The sequence below is a fragment of the Ambystoma mexicanum genome, chromosome 13 (assembly GCF_040938575.1).
Source record: "Ambystoma mexicanum isolate Mex_15411 chromosome 13, UKY_AmexF1_1, whole genome shotgun sequence".
Lineage (NCBI taxonomy): Eukaryota > Metazoa > Chordata > Amphibia > Caudata > Ambystomatidae > Ambystoma > Ambystoma mexicanum.
In genome coordinates, this window is record NC_090938.1 from 650,811,283 (window position 1) to 650,827,331 (window position 16,049).

General features: G+C 45.7%; 2 protein-coding genes across 9 annotated transcripts in view; one reads left to right on the forward strand and one right to left on the reverse strand.

Moving 5' to 3' along the window:
• Nucleotides 1–14,874, reverse strand: part of SNX11 (sorting nexin 11) — a 53,675-nt gene extending 38,801 nt beyond the window's left edge. The window contains exon 1 of one of the 3 annotated variants that reach the window (XR_011283088.1): nucleotides 14,711–14,842. The gene's annotated coding sequence lies outside the window, so the exon portion shown is untranslated. Of the gene's footprint in view, nucleotides 1–14,696 lie in introns of all 3 variants that reach the window. The other 2 variants (XM_069634627.1, XM_069634628.1) reach the window with 2 other exon arrangements.
• Nucleotides 14,875–14,950: 76 nt separating this feature from the next.
• Nucleotides 14,951–16,049, forward strand: part of CBX1 (chromobox 1) — a 175,259-nt gene continuing 174,160 nt past the window's right edge. For 2 of the 6 annotated variants that reach the window (XM_069634622.1, XM_069634625.1), the window contains exon 1: nucleotides 14,951–15,059. The gene's annotated coding sequence lies outside the window, so the exon portion shown is untranslated. Of the gene's footprint in view, nucleotides 15,060–15,361; nucleotides 15,599–16,049 lie in introns of those variants that run through there. The other 4 variants (XM_069634624.1, XM_069634623.1, XM_069634626.1 and 1 more) reach the window with 4 other exon arrangements.

Genomic DNA, 16,049 nt, shown 5'->3' on the forward strand with positions numbered 1-16,049 from the left:
AAAATCAAGAGCCTTACTGAGGTTTCTTCTGGTGCCCTGTTAAAGAACATTACATATATTTGCCCTGTCAACCGTAGCAATGCTCACAGGTACAACATACTGAGTACCTTCTTCTTTAAAGGAGAGTTCCGGGACTTTTTTTTTATTGTCCCTACGGGTCGGCCATGTGTTTGTAAGCATAAATCGGTAGATCGTAGGAAACTTTCCTATGGACCTTACCCGACTTTTCGCCCATTATCGCACTCGAAATCAGCCTCCATTTTGTGATAATCCTATCATTCCGCCGCATCGACCTGGCTCACCTGCCTTTGCGGCACTAAATCAAATCCCCCGCCCCTGAGCCTGACATCAGCAGACGCGTACTGCCCATTTCAAGCACGTCTCGTGTCAACAATCGCTGCGCCTCAGCTATTGACGTGTTGCCATGGAAATGGCAGGACGCCTCTTTCCCCAATAAGTATAAACAGACCGTTTCACAACACACAGCAGCAGATTTTCGATTCCATTCCTCTCTCTGTGTTACTTTGAGTATTCTGTGACTCGTTTCAGTGCTCTGGTCAGCTACCTTCGCCGCTTGTAGCCCGTGTGAACACCTGTACCATCTCTGTAAATTATTTTACTATCTTTACCGCACAATGGCCACAATAATGCCGTATATGTACGAGCCCGAGTACACCGAGGAAGAACTACTGGAAAGTCAAGCACGCGAAAACGATGGGGATTCGGACGGCAGTTGGGAGGACCAGTCAACGGATGAAGAGCCTGGACCATGTCGCATGGACGGCGTCTCCACCTGGTGCACGTGCAATCGGTGCGAGCTAATGCCAACTGAGGAGGAGAACTGCTGCTGCCGTGAAAATTCCGGGTGCTTGGCCTACATTTCGGAAAGCGAGCAAAGTCTGCAGGAAGGCGAGCAAAGTCCGCAATGCATCACCGAGCTGCCAGAGTTCAGGGAAGCCTGCCTCTCACGGACCGTGTTGAGGATGATGATGGTGCTTATGCACGAACTTCGCGGCACTGTTCGTCCGCGTAATCCGAGTAACGAGTAAGTATACTCTGTTTGTGATGTCAGTGATGCCACCACTATTTCATGGTCGTCTCCCACATATAAAATTACATTTACATATCATTCGAACGCATGTAAATTTGTTCCATATAGTGCATTTTCTAGATATAATTTTTTTCTAAGAAAAATGACATGTGTTACCTGAATCGACATTGATAAGAAAGTTTGGTCAGTTTAATACAGTTTGCATCTTTTTTTTTCACAGGTGGTACAGGCTGGTGGCCTATCGTTGCTTCACTTGGTGGCTTCACGGGAGGCTCGGACACCGCGTTCGGAGAGTAATACCTGCCTGTGCGGTACTTGCCATTAGACAACATTTCCCCAGTGACAGTGGACAATACCGCGGATTTTCCCTCGATGTGCTGCAACCTCAACTTTACAATGTGTAATGTTTATTATTTATGTTTAATTAAAATCTAAAATAAAGCCCAACATATATTTTAACAATGGTTGTTTTGATTTTTTAAATTAATCTAGTGTATATTCTCCTGGGAGGGTGAGGTATTTATAAACTCACCCCCCTGCATTCCATGTAGTAGATCCTGCAGCCATCCTCTTACATTCAGTTAGATGGCCTCTCCTTGGTGAGGCCCTGCGGCAAACTGGTCTTGTCTGCACGACCACCGCCCCGATCCACCCCCCGCCCTATCAAAGGCAGTTCGCACCGGGGTACTTGTGCTGGCAAGTGGAGCCGTCAGGGAGCGATAAAGGCCAAGAGGTGCCAAAGACCATGTACACTTCAAAGTGGTCTATAGAGCATGGGTTGTTGTTCCCATGTCTACCTACAGACCCCGTGTCTCCTGCCAAGCATCCCCCCTCACGCTGGACGCCCCCCTGCAATCCACATAAGTGTGTCTCCATTCACGAGTCTTCCTGTGACTTGTCTGCACGACCACCGCCCCGATCCACCCCCCGCCGCCCTATCAAAGGCAGTTCGCACCGGGGTACTTGCGCTGGCAAGTGGAGCTGTCAGGGAGCGATAAAGGCCAAGAGGTGCCAAAGACCATGTACACTTCAAAGTGGTCTATAGAGCATGGGTTGTTGTTCCCATGTCTACCTACAGACCCCGTGTCTCCTGCCAAGCATCCCCCCTCACGCTGGACGCCCCCCTGCAATCCACATAAGTGTGTCTCCATTCACGAGTCTTCCTGTGACTTGTCTGCACGACCACCGCCCCGATCCACCCCCCACCGCCCTATCAAAGGCAGTTCGCACCGGGGTACTTGCGCTGGCAAGTGGAGCTGTCAGGGAGCGATAAAGGCCAAGAGGTGCCAAAGACCATGTACACTTCAAAGTGGTCTATAGAGCATGGGTTGTTGTTCCCATGTCTACCTACAGACCACGTGTCTCCTGCCAAGCATCCCCCCTCACGCTGGACGCCCCCCTGCAATCCACATAAGTGTGTCTCCATTCACGAGTCTTCCTGTGACTTGTCTGCACGACCACCGCCCCGATCCACCCCCCGCCGCCCTATCAAAGGCAGTTCGCACCGGGGTACTTGCGCTGGCAAGTGGAGCTGTCAGGGAGCGATAAAGGCCAAGAGGTGCCAAAGACCATGTACACTTCAAAGTGGTCTATAGAGCATGGGTTGTTGTTCCCATGTCTACCTACAGACCCCGTGTCTCCTGCCAAGCATCCCCCCTCACGCTGGACGCCCCCCTGCAATCCACATAAGTGTGTCTCCATTCACGAGTCTTCCTGTGACTTGTCTGCACGACCACCGCCCCGATCCACCCCCCGCCGCCCTATCAAAGGCAGTTCGCACCGGGGTACTTGTGCTGGCAAGTGGAGCTGTCAGGGAGCGATAAAGGCCAAGAGGTGCCAAAGACCATGTACACTTCAAAGTGGTCTATAGAGCATGGGTTGTTGTTCCCATGTCTACCTACAGACCCCGTGTCTCCTGCCAAGCATCCCCCCTCACGCTGGACGGCCCCCTGCAGACCGCATAATGCCACGACATATACACGTCATTCATTCACAAACACACCCCTGTTTCGAATTCTTTATAACCCACTTCATATTTCTAATGAGAACTTCTTTGCGCTTTGCTAGTCAACCCGTGAAGGTGCTGGTTATCTGCTCTTCGTCTCTGTGAACTTCCGTGACCACTTTGAGCAAACTCGTCAGTTTGCAACCTGTGAACTGCTCCCTGTTCTACGACAAGAAACTACTCTGATCCCTGCATCTAACTGTTTGTTCGTCAAGGTAAGTCCATGTACCATAATCATTTTGCGTCCTATTTTTTGATTTATATCTATTTGCTAGTAGTCATCAAATTGCATCCATGTTTTCTTTTCGTTCACGACAGTACATGCAAGGAACTAGTCACATGTTCTGAGTTTAGTCAAATTACTTTTTCTATTTTTTGAAAGTTATTGAAATACTTATCCGCATGTGAATAACGTGTATAGTTCCAAGAACCAAAACGGACCTTGCATTGAACCTTTTATGTGTCATTTAATGTTTTAACACATTGGTATTCATAGAGAATTGTTGATCTTTACTTTTCAGAACTTTCCATAATGCCTGCCTGTTCCATTGGCGGTTGCCCTTCAAAGACCCATAACAAATCTGAAGGTACTATAATGCATGTTTTCCCTAAGACAATAGATCAGATAAGAGAATGGGTCCGATATTGCGGATATCCAGCCTCTGAGATAGAAAGTAGAGTCCTAGAAGTCTTTGCGGACAAGAGGGGTGATCGATACCGCATCTGCAGCAGGCACTTTAGCCCAGACATGTACTCCACATCATTGCTAATAAGGACGAAAACACCGCGAGCGAGGCGAAAATTGCTCTCAACCGCTATTCCCACTCTATTCGTCCACATCCCTCCACTGGTGAGTCAAATTTACGTATTTATCTCTCGGCATTGCGGTAGTGTGTAGCATTAGCTAACAATAATTTCCCCATTTATGTATCCACTCAATATGAAGGCTGAAGATTCTCCATCCGTGTCGTTATTGCAGTCATCAGCCACTTCAAGCGCCTATCGGGTAATCTTACTTAGCTATTCTGACACTGACTTGTTTTAGGCATGTAAATCAATAGTTTTAATTGATCGTGTAATTATTTTACCTAATGGTACACCACAGTACTCGTCCTCTAGTCTTTGTTTTCAGTTATAATTATTGTTATCCAAAATAATGCAAGTACTGTCTTTCAGGGAGATGCTGAGGAGTCCAACGCATTGACGACAACCGTAGATGTCACTCAGATGCTCGAGGTACGTTTCCGGACAGTTCCATCGATGGAGATCATCAGATCTTGCATTCTTGTAGCGTGATTGTTACACACAATGTTTCTTTCGTTTTTAGCCATTGGTATGTCCTTCTGTCGTCGCCCTCCTATGTGTCTTCTTTTTTCAATATTGTGTTCATTACTAATGAAAGTCCTATGTTTCAGGGAGTCGATGGAGCATTAGTCCAAGAGGAAGGGGGAGCATGCAGTTACGGGTCGGCGCAACAGCTTGCAGAAGTGTGCACCGCAGTTACAGCGTCCCTTGATGTTCTTATGCATTTCGAGGTATGGATACTGACAGATCAATCATGCGAGATCAAATGACGTGATTACATCCGCTATACTTCCTTCTTTATTAACGCAAGTACTATGTTTCAGGGAGCTGACGGAGCTTCTTCAACAAGAACATCACCCCTAGTAGTTGATGCAGATCTCTGGGTGGTGACACTTCCAACGATGGAGCAAATCGAATCATATTTAGATATCCATTATTTATTTTAGACAACTGATCATTTGTGCAGGTCTATTTAGATGAGCCGTTGACGCCTGCAGAAAGTTTATGTTCTTTTAAACAAAATACAAAACCATACTAATGCAATTACTGTGTTTCAGGGAGTTGCTGAAGCCTCATCTTCAATAATATCATCAATGGAAGTCTATGCGGAGCCCGAGGTATGGATCTTGACAGTTCAATCTAACTAGATCAACAATGCGTGAACTATTGTCGTTTGAATGTTCTACACAATGCGTTCATTCGTGTTTTGCTATTGAGATGTACGTATGGGTATTGGTCCCCAAGTACATTTTGTGTTTTCAATATTATTATACATACTAATGAAAGTTCTATGTTTCAGCGAGTCGATGGAGCCTCAGTGAGTGATGGATGTGCTTATCATGAAAGTATAGTCGTTGCAGCGCGAGAGGAAGTGGAGACATGCACACACGAGTCGGAGCAACAGCGTCCAGATGTTGAAGTTCGAGGAAAGAAAGTTTCAAAGAAAAGAAAGCAAAAGAAGGTTAGTGTCCTGTTCACTATATTATGTTGTCTTTCACTGTCAATAGTTCAATACTGTAAGTTGTGTTTAAACTGAACATCCCTTTTCTAATCTGTCCTCTAGTTGCGAGTGGGTGTAAGAACTAGATCTACACAGACAGTGAAGCGAACGAGAGATGTTGCTTGTCAAACCTTTTGGCAGGGACTTGAGACTGGAGATGCATCGTGCCAATGGGAAGAATATGAAGTGATTGACAACGGAGCTATACCACCACCAGCCATTGATAGTGAATGTCCTCCTGGTAGTTTGGATGCAGTCGTAGATCAATTCACAGAATCCACACCCGCAAAAAATAAGAGCACGCGAAAGTTGAAGACATTGTTTTTTTCTCCCATCTCCGGACAAGGAACAGATGTTGCAATGGAAGAGAATGAAGTGGACGACAATGAAACACCATCAATATCACTCAGCATAGCGGAAGACGATATCAGAGATTGTACCTTTCATGCGAGTGACATGTCCTCAACGTTACAGGCCGAACCAGCTGGGATGCAGAGTGACAGTATAAGGAAAGAGGCCAAATTCATTGTATTCGATAGCTGTTTGATGGATATTATTATGATGATGAAATGTGGGCATTGGGTTGGTGGGGAAGTATGTGGGGAGCCATTGATTAATGTGACTCGTGCAATTCGAGGCACTAACCTTAAAATACATGCCACCTGTACACAATATCATCCGTTCGCATGGTCTGCACAACCCATGCTGGGGCAACTGCCAGCAGGCAATCTACTTTGTGCAGCGGCCGCACTTTTTAGTGGTTCAAGTTTTAAAAAGTTACAGTATTTCTTTCAGTTTGTGGGAATCCATTTCATTGCGAAAAGTCAGTTCTACAAATACCAAACCGATTATCTATTTCCAGCCATCAGCGAAGCTTGGAGAATGGAAAAAATGTCAATGGAAAGTACATTCGCGGGCAAACGCTTCAGGCTAGCCGGTGATGGACAATGCGACAGTCCAGGATTTTCAGCCAAGTACTGCACCTACCACTTTCAGGACATGGAAAGTAAGAAAATTGTGAGTTCGTTGGTCGTGCAGGTGTCACAAAGTACATCCTCAGTGGCCATGGAGAAAGTTGGCTTTGTAGCATCATTGCAAGAACTACAATCGCGGGGAATGGTGATCGACCTGATAGCCACGGACAGACACGTTTCAATTGCCAAGACAATGAGAGAACAGTACAAAAATATAAATCACCAATTTGACGTTTGGCATCTTGCAAAATCAATCAATAAAAAATTGTCGGCTGCAGGAAAAAAAAAAGATATGCAAGGTATTTCACAGTGGTCCAAGTCAATCAGCAACCATCTTTGGTGGAGCTCAAAAACATGTGAAGGGTCGTTGGAAATTCTACTGGAAAAATGGCGGTCAGTAATGTTGCACTGTAGCAACGTACATCGATGGTCGACAAATGAGCATTTCCACAAATGTGAACATGGCCATTTGTCCACAGAGGAGGCACGGAAGAAGAAGTGGTTGATTCCTTCATCACCCACTCACAAGGCCATTGAAAAGATTGTATTTGATAAAACTATAACAAAAGCTTTGAGGGGACTCACGGAATTCTGCCACACAGGAGATTTGGAGGTGTTCCACAATATGTGCCTCAAGTACAGGCCCAAAAGATTGCATTTTGGCATGGAAGGCATGATAAATCGGACTCTTCTAGCGGTCTTGGCACATAACCATAATGTTGGCCGTCAACAAAGTAGGACGACCGGAACTTTAGGGACGCTTCGCTACAATAAGGCCTTCACTAAAAGAAGTAAACAATGGGTGATCAAACCAGTGTTTGAGGATATGCAATATGAGTTTATTGAGAGACTTATCGTAGATGTCCTCGATAGGCACATACATGGAGTGGTGAACGAACCTATGCAGGGGACAACTGCATTGCCACCCAACATTGCCTCTGTTCCATGTCCACCTAAAGCAGAGCTCATTGAGAAATACACATCACGGTTTAAATGATTGTAATTCGATTGTCCTCTCTTCTCTCGAGTCTCCTCATGTTGCAGGCCCATTGCAATTAAACCAAACAGTAATATAAATCATTTTTACAAAAATTATAGAATGTTTCCGTATTACAAACACATGGCCGACCCATAGGGACAATAAAAAAAAAGGCACGCAGACAAGATGCCCTTACACTAACTGGAGCTAACTAGAAATGTGTGCTCGCTCAAAGTGAAGGTCAGCTGCTTTGATGTTTTGCTCGGGTGGCGGAACGGCCCACGACCCAATATAAGGTTCTATTGTGATTTGACCTTGACAGGCCGGGACCATCCTGAAAGACTAAGAAAAGATAATGAATAAAATTTCAGAAACGAAACGATGAGCCACGTTCATTAGAAGAAGTAACGTCGGCAAAGAAGGAGTGGTGTTTCGGGTCTGCCCTACACAGAGACACAATGGAAAATGCAAATATAATGTAAGTAACTTTTGATGAGTTTATACCGCAATTTCATTACTATACAGTGGCTTTAAAGACGGGTTCAGTTGTACTTGTTCGTTCTATGTGGCATAGTGTTTTCTACCGCGCTCTATCTGGAGGAGAAACATCTGCTTTTACTGAAGCACCTCAAAACCTTCCTCTTTGCTTCTGCTTTCTCTCTCCCTCTCCCCTGCTACAACTGGTCCACTGTCTGCGACCTCGGTCCTGGGCCCTTCCACTCTCCACCTGCACTGCCTCCCTGTCAACCCCTGCACTGGGGGACTGTCTCAGTATCCTACAGCCCCCCCTTCCCAGCACTTGTTCTGCACTTACCTTGCACTTGCCACCAGCTGGCCCTATTTATTTATTATTTTATGCTACTTACCTTGTACTCCACTCCCCCCCCCCTCCATGCCTCGCCACGCCTTTAAACACTTGTGTACACCCAGTAGCGCTGTCCTCGCTATGAAATGAATAATTTTAATAAGGATCTGATGGTGAGACTAATTTCATTTTTTATGTTTTTAGGTACATCATTCACTACTGTCTGTGTCACGAGTACCAGACACCGGCGGACGGCTTCTACAGCCGCCAGTTGCTTCTCCGCGTGAACAACGTTACCACCCTGACCATTTTATGGGACGATCGCCAAGTACAAGTATGCCCTTACGCGGTACTAACGGTTAGATGCAACATACCTACCGTTGTGGTGGCCTAGTGCCTCGTTGTTGGAACAGCCATGCGATTATCAGTGCGACAGAAGAGCTTATTTTTATCGTAAACCAACACCCTGTGTACTGCACACGAACATCGCTTCCCTCAAGACGAACTAATTTGGATCGAGAGCAAAGAAAAATGCAAATCGCTGAATATTCTCTAAACATTTGATGTCCAATAAACGTACTTTGACAAATGTACAATCTTGCCGTTTGCTTTTAAACCACGGTTTCACATTCCGAATTGTGGTGCTGTATTGTGAGATGCTCTAAGACCCTGTGTACAGCAAAGGACCATCGCGTTCCTCAATACGAACTTTTTGGAACATGAGCAAATAAAAATGCAAATCGCTGAATATTCTCTAAACATTTGATGTCAAATAAATGTACTTTACCACATTTACAATCTTGCGGTTTGATTTCAAAGTACAGTTTCATATTCCGAATTGTGGTGCGCTGTATTGTGAGCTGATCTGTGTTGATTTCCGGGGTCTGTGTGGAGTCGCGTAGAAGACGCCTGGGCGCGTTTGCCTACGCAGCTCAGTCACGTCACGGATAGAGGCGGGGAATATGAATGTTTTGATAAAGTCTGTTTCAGGGGCGGGGGATTTGATTTAGTGCCGCAAAGGCAGGTGAGCCAGGTCGATGCGGCGGAATGATAGGATTATCACAAAATGGAGGCTGATTTCGAGTGCGATAATGGGCGAAAAGTCGGGTAAGGTCCATAGGAAAGTTTCCTACGATCTACCGATTTATGCTTACAAACACATGGCCGACCCGTAGGGACAATAAAAAAAAAGTCCCGGAACTATCCTTTAAGTAGGGACTCCTCCTCTGAAAGTCACTTATCAGCTGAACAAGATGCATGGGGATGCTAAAGGCAATACATGCAAACCCATGATTATATTGAAAAGCCCTCGGCAGTTAAGCAAAGACAGAAACAGAAGGTGCAGTTTCCTAGACTATTAATATAGTTTACTATTTTTTAGCAAACAAACATTTCCTTCACTATACTATACTGCCAAAACATCTGAATTGGTTTTTGAAAGTTGCTGATTTGTTCTTCACCCCAAAGGAGTGTTCTCCCGTTCCCTTTCACCCGTTCCCCTCCCTGGCTCCTGTACTAGCCTCAAATATTAGTTGACAGGACTCTGTAAAAAGTGAGGGATTGTAGCAGTAAAACACTAACTGGGAGATTTGCATACCTACAATACTTTGCAAGCAAATCCAATGTAAAGTCTCACAATGATATTATGTGGAGTTTAAGAAAATGTCATAAGTCTGCATGTGCACAATTACTATTTGGTACATACAAGATTGTTTGCAACATACCCCATATTTCAATTGTTGGATAGCATTATACAAGTGATCAGTGAAACCATTTTTGTATAGCACCAAGATATCATTTGTTACGGTCTATGCTCCATGGAACTCTAAACATTTTGAAAGGTTGCAGATTGTGTGAAAAACATTCTAGTTATCTGAATAGTGTTGCCCTAATTTTAAATACGAATAATGCCAGACAGAGTCCATACCAATGATCCCTTGCAGGCCAAGTAAATTATATTGCAATGTTGCTCTCCTTGTATATGGTAATGTTAGCAAATCTAAATAGGAGACGCTAACCATGACATTTGCCTACTCAAAATCCTTACAGGGCAAATTCATTTTTGAGTTTTATAATGCGTTAACTTGCAAGTGGGGCTTTTCAAAGTGCTTGTGTGACACATGTACAAAGTATTGGAAGCATGGGGTGAGGTTACACATCCTAGTAGACTGCTTATTTAAATTCAATATCCAATACTTGAGCTGAAACTTGCGTTACATAGAGTGGGCAATGCTTTTGCTAAGGCACCATGAGTAACAGAAATTCTTGTGCTTGAACGTCATTCATATTATAACAAACATAAAACAAGACTATTATCTAAGTCTGGTAACCTTTTGCAGAGCGAAGGTAGGCAGAGTCAAGGTTTTCTGGTAATATCTAAATGTGGCCTTGGGTGGAGTTCGAGTAATGTGGTAGAATCAAGTATAGGAGCCATCGGTGGGGAGGGAAGATAATTTGGTTAATGTGTGCATGCATATCTTAGTTATATGTTCTGTTCATACAGCCACTTTTTCATAATAGTTTTTAACCTCTTGTCAGTGTATTCTGTTTTTAGGGTTTTTAGGTTTTCAAGGTCAAGATTGTATATTAGGGCATGTAAATCGGTTAGACCAGAATATGAAGAATAGTTAGTATCATTTATCTTAAAGGAATGGTTCGGTCAAAAATGTTTATTGTCCCTACGGGTCGGCCATGTGTTTTTAAGCCTAAGTCGCTCGATTTTAGAAAAATTTCCTATGGACCTTACCCGAGTTTTCGTCCATTAAACGCACCCGAAAACAGGCATCGGGGCGCTGCCATTTTGTGATAATCCTGTCAGTTGCCCCATCGCCCTGGCTGACCTGCTTTTGCGGCACTAAATCATATCCCCCGCCCCTGAGCCTGTCATCAGCAGACGTGTACCGCCCATTTCACAACGCCAAAGCACGTCTCGTGTCAACATTCGCTGCGCTTCAGCTAATGACGGGTCGCCATGGAAATGGCAGGACGCCTCTTTCCTCAATAAATATAAACAGACCGTTTCACAACACACAGCAGCAGATTTTCGATTCCATTCCTCTTTCTGTGTTACTTTGTCTTCTGTAACTCGTTTCTGTGCTCTGGTCAGCTACCTTCGTTGCTTGTAGCCCGTGTGAACAGATACCAGTACCACCGCTATAAATTATTTTAGTTTGTTTAACACACAATGGCTACAATAATGCCCTACATGTACGAGCCCGAGTATACCGAGGAGGAACTACTGGAAATGGAAACACGCGAAAACTATGGGTCTTCGGACGGCAGTTGGGAGGACGATTCAACAGCTGAAGAGCCTGGACCTAGTCGCATGGACGGTGTTTCCACCTGGTGCACATGCAATCGGCGCGAGCTAATGCCAACCGAGGACAAGAACTGCTGCTGCTGTGAAAACTCGGGATGCGTGGCCTACATTTCGGAAGGCGAGCCACGACCGCAATGCATCACCGAGCTGCCAGACTTCAAGGCAGCCTGCCTCACACGGTCCGTGTTGAGGATAATGATGGTGCTTATGCACGAACTTCGCGCAACTGTTCGTCCTCGTAATCCGAGTAAGTATACTCTGCTTGTCATGCCACTCCTATTTCATGGTCTTCTACTATATCCAAAATTACATATACATATCATTGTAATGCATGAAAGTCGTTCAATAGTGTGCAGTGTCTAGATAGCATTTGTCCGAGCAGAATGCCATTAGTTACAAGAATTGTCATTGACAACAAACGTTTATTAAACTTATCTTGGTCATTTAAAAACAGTTTGTTTCATTCCTTTAATTTTGAAAGAAAGCAAATATAAGGTAGTTACTGTGGCTTGTCTCTTATTACACCTTAATGAATAGGTGGGAATTGTCTGTGTGCACTGCTAAAATTCTTCTGAGCGGCACCCGGAGGGAAGCTGGGCAAGCGCACATGCGCACAGCTTAGAGGGAACATTGCTCCTGACACGGAACCCACACAATGTTTTCCACCCTTTCTTTATTCAGCTCTGATGGAAAATCACCGTTTCCTTTCTTCTTTCCTGAAGCTTCTAGTACAGAGCACACAGGATTAATTTCCTGGGACTTTATTCCAGCACCCCCTCTTTGGCACCTGTCATGAAGCGCACTGCAACCTCTTTCACCCTTTTGCTGTTTCTCACAGCTCCGTACCATAGTGCATAGACTATGCTTCCTATTTTTTTTTTTTCAAGCTCCATTCACAGAGCGCACAGAACGCACATTTTCCCGTCGCTCTAAGCATGGAGCGTGTAGAAAACTCATTCATCCCGTTTTCTTTTTGCTCTTGTGTTTACAGCACCATCCTTTATTACACCAGCTCTGATGCCAGAGCATATTGCCAGCACCTTTTTTTCCAGGCCCTGTACACGGGGCCCACTCACAGTAACTTTTCTGCTTGCTCCGACCATGGAACGTGTGGCAATCACTTCTTCGTTCTCTTCCGCTCTGAGCACATTCAAATAACTGTCGTGGCCCAGGCTCATATGGAGCACCCAGAAGGCACTCCTCCTTTTTATGCTGCTACAAGCACGGAGCGTGCAGTGGCCACAGCCACTGTGACTTCTTCCATTTTTTATGAAAGCCCCGACCTCGGAGCGCACACAGATCACCGTCCACTTGGCCTGGAAACACAGACGGGACTTTTCTTTACTATTCAGCTCTGATTACAGGGCGCGCCGTATTCACAGCTGGAGGCCCTTCACACAGAAGCACCGACACGGGGCACACACCATTGGAGAGTGAGACTGGCTACTCTGGGTGGGCTCGAGGCCTAAATCTCCATTGTTGTGGGCCGGCTTTGTGGTCACACGGGCGGGCCTGACCCGGGCTGTGGGAGCGCAGCACATGATTGGGTTGCTGTGATCCACAGCATCAACAGTTGCGTGGGGCACCCGGACTTGCTGGCGTCATCAAAAGGCAGCAGGGTGGCCTTGCCATGGTCACCCGGGCTCATTAACAGTGGTGCTGCAATCACATAGGCCCGCTGCTGTTGCTCCATGGTCACAAGAAAGTACATTAAAGAGTGCTGTGATAACACGGAGACATACCTGCTTAAACTCGGGTTTACACCGTCCCGGAGACTCTGGGTTTTCATGCTCTTCTACGGGTCTCCGGGGAACAGCTTCGAGTCCCTGGGTTTTCGCAGCAGGCCCAGAGTTACCCCTGCTCTGAGGATCGGAAGGGCTGGAGCAGTGAACATTGAAGCGGCTATGGCGACACTTGCCGCACCTGTATCCCCAAAAAGGGTGTTTAATTGTCCTCGATTTTCTAATTAAAGGTACTTTTAGTTGTTCCTGCCAGGGAAGCACTGATCAAGGGCTTGCCAAAATGTTAGAGATGTCTCAGCAGCACTATACAGGCTGCAGGCATTTCCACCTTCATTCTATTTGTTTCTTTTAAGTAACCCACTCGGCACTTCTTATTGCAGGCGTTAGCAGGCAATTGTGTGGGAATGGTCCATTTCTCTATCAAGCCACTGCTCACTGGGATGGGCCACTTAGCATTTAAAATCCCCATACTCTGCATCAATGCTAAAGTAAATACCAGATTAACAATGCATACTAGTCTGTGCCATGTCTGCTTTGTTGACATGAAAACAATGTTCGTACCCTTTGTGAGGCATTGCACATTTTTTTTACATCCTGCATAATAAGATGCGCGCCAGTGTAAAATGACTGTACTGCATTCGGGGACTCGTAGTCTTGTTGTATAATGGGGAAACCACGGGTATATTCCCATAATCAACTTGGAGGCTAGAAGGCCGTATCTGAATGGAATGGTGTGTGGGTGCGCATTTCAAAATGATGTTTGGAGGTCCCCTTGCCTACAGCGGAGTAGACATGCCTGCACAAGTTAGCAATAATGCCTTTATCTGGATTAGTGTAACGCTTCCAAATGCAAAAGGGCGTTGTAAAAATGGTCAATTCTTCTTCTTCTTCATTATCAGATGCAATATGGTTTACCTTTTTAGCATGTGGGCGGAGTGTTACGTAAGTGGGCGGAGTCATGTATGGCTATGGGCGGGGCATAATTCTCAGTGTTTTTTATTTTCAAATGTAGGCAGGTATGCACGGCAATGTACAATAAGGGAAACAGACGCATTCCATTCATGGGGTCTACCACCATACTAACGCATGTGCCGGCTGAAGCTCCTTTCATTGGGAGACAGTTATGATGGACACTTTTAACGGTGATATCATCACGCCTTCAAGTCTTACGTTATACCGCTGGCCAGCTAAACTCTTCCCATCTCCTCTGGTTACCTGTCCTCCAGCTACAATATCACCTCTCGCCCTGGCTGGTGTCGTAAGTGCAACCACACATCAGCCCTCTCATTAAATCACCGCAAAATGAACATCAAAGCATATACACCATCCGTCCTTGTACCTTTTAACACAAACTCCATACGTTACAGCAATGTACATCACCTGCCCCCCCTCAAGCTTGTGTCCACCTTTCCCTGCTTAATCACGGGCCCGCATGCCACCACCCACCCCACCCTTACATTATCCAGACGGTTCTTTTGCGAACATAATGCATTAATTTCGTCCTATACAGCCCTACCCTCCGTGCCTTACATTATTTCATCCTCCCTTCAATCCCCGGCGTAACATCTTGTTCGGGTATATACAGTGTGAACACAGATGTCTTCACCGCGCATGCGCCGCCCCGAGCATTTGCACTTCCGGGTGATAGAGAGAGGGGTCAAGTACTTATGTTCAATGTTTGATGACCGATGAATGCTTTTAAAGTGCGTGTGATCGCCATTTTAAATCGGGAAATACATTTGCTATTTTTACAAGCGGCCATGTTGGATAAGGTTGAAGCATTTACAATGGGTAACCAGTCACGATGATTCGATGGTATGATGAGGATGGATCGGGAATAACTGCTTCCAATCTCTGAGGGGATAAATCTTGCAAAAAGGTACAAGCAAACTGTTTCATTTATTGATACTGGCTATATTGTTTAGGCTTGACATGTGTTGTTCACGCCGATGTGTGTGAAGACGGTGATATTCGGTGCAGTTTTGTAATGCATTTTGGATATAAAGCAAATAGCGCTTGTGTTCTTGTTATACATTGCGCATGTATTGGTTTTCCGGCTCAGAAAGGAACGGGAGGCGTGGTTTCCCAAGGCCTTCGTTTCCCATGGTAACGTAAGGCCGCTCTTTGCCTTGTTGTGGACTCTATTGACGCAGGGAGATATGGGAAAAGCAGTCTTAAAGGACTTGCTTTCCCATGGAGTTCCCACGGTGCGCATGCGCACTGCCGGTAGCTCGGTGGTGGCTGGATGTAGACGGTTCTTCTCGGGCTCTATTGTTCTAAGAAGCGGGAACGTGAATCTAGCAGAACCGGCTCCTTCCCCCAGCTCACCCGTACCAGCACCAGTCCCCGACGCCCGTTCCGGGCCCAGCACCGACGCCGAAAATTACTCTCCAGGAGGGCGAGGCTGCGGGTGAGAGGGTACAAGAGAATGAAATCCCACCATAAATGAAGGGAGGTTAAACGGGTCTCCGAAAATAATGCATTAGTTAAGAGTTGTTGGCAGACCCCCATGAACGCTATAGGGAGACACCCTGTTAAGAGGGAGGGCACCCGAAAATATGTTGAGTGGACACTCTGGCCAAAAAAATGAACCCCCCGCCCCCCACACCTCTTTCAAAATAAACGGCATGTACACAGAATTGGTGACAATGCAGTACTTCAGAATGGCATTCCGTTACGACAGTCCTATACCCGTTAAAGAGAGCACGCCCTGCATCACAAAATAAATCGCTGCATCTGCAAGGTCTGGAGAGCTAGAAGACACCCCTGCAACAAACGGAGGGTTGGAAGCAACTGCCACTCACCTAGGCAACTGTTCCCCCATATTTCACAGCGGGATGCTCTGCGCATAGCGACGCAGAGTGCCGAT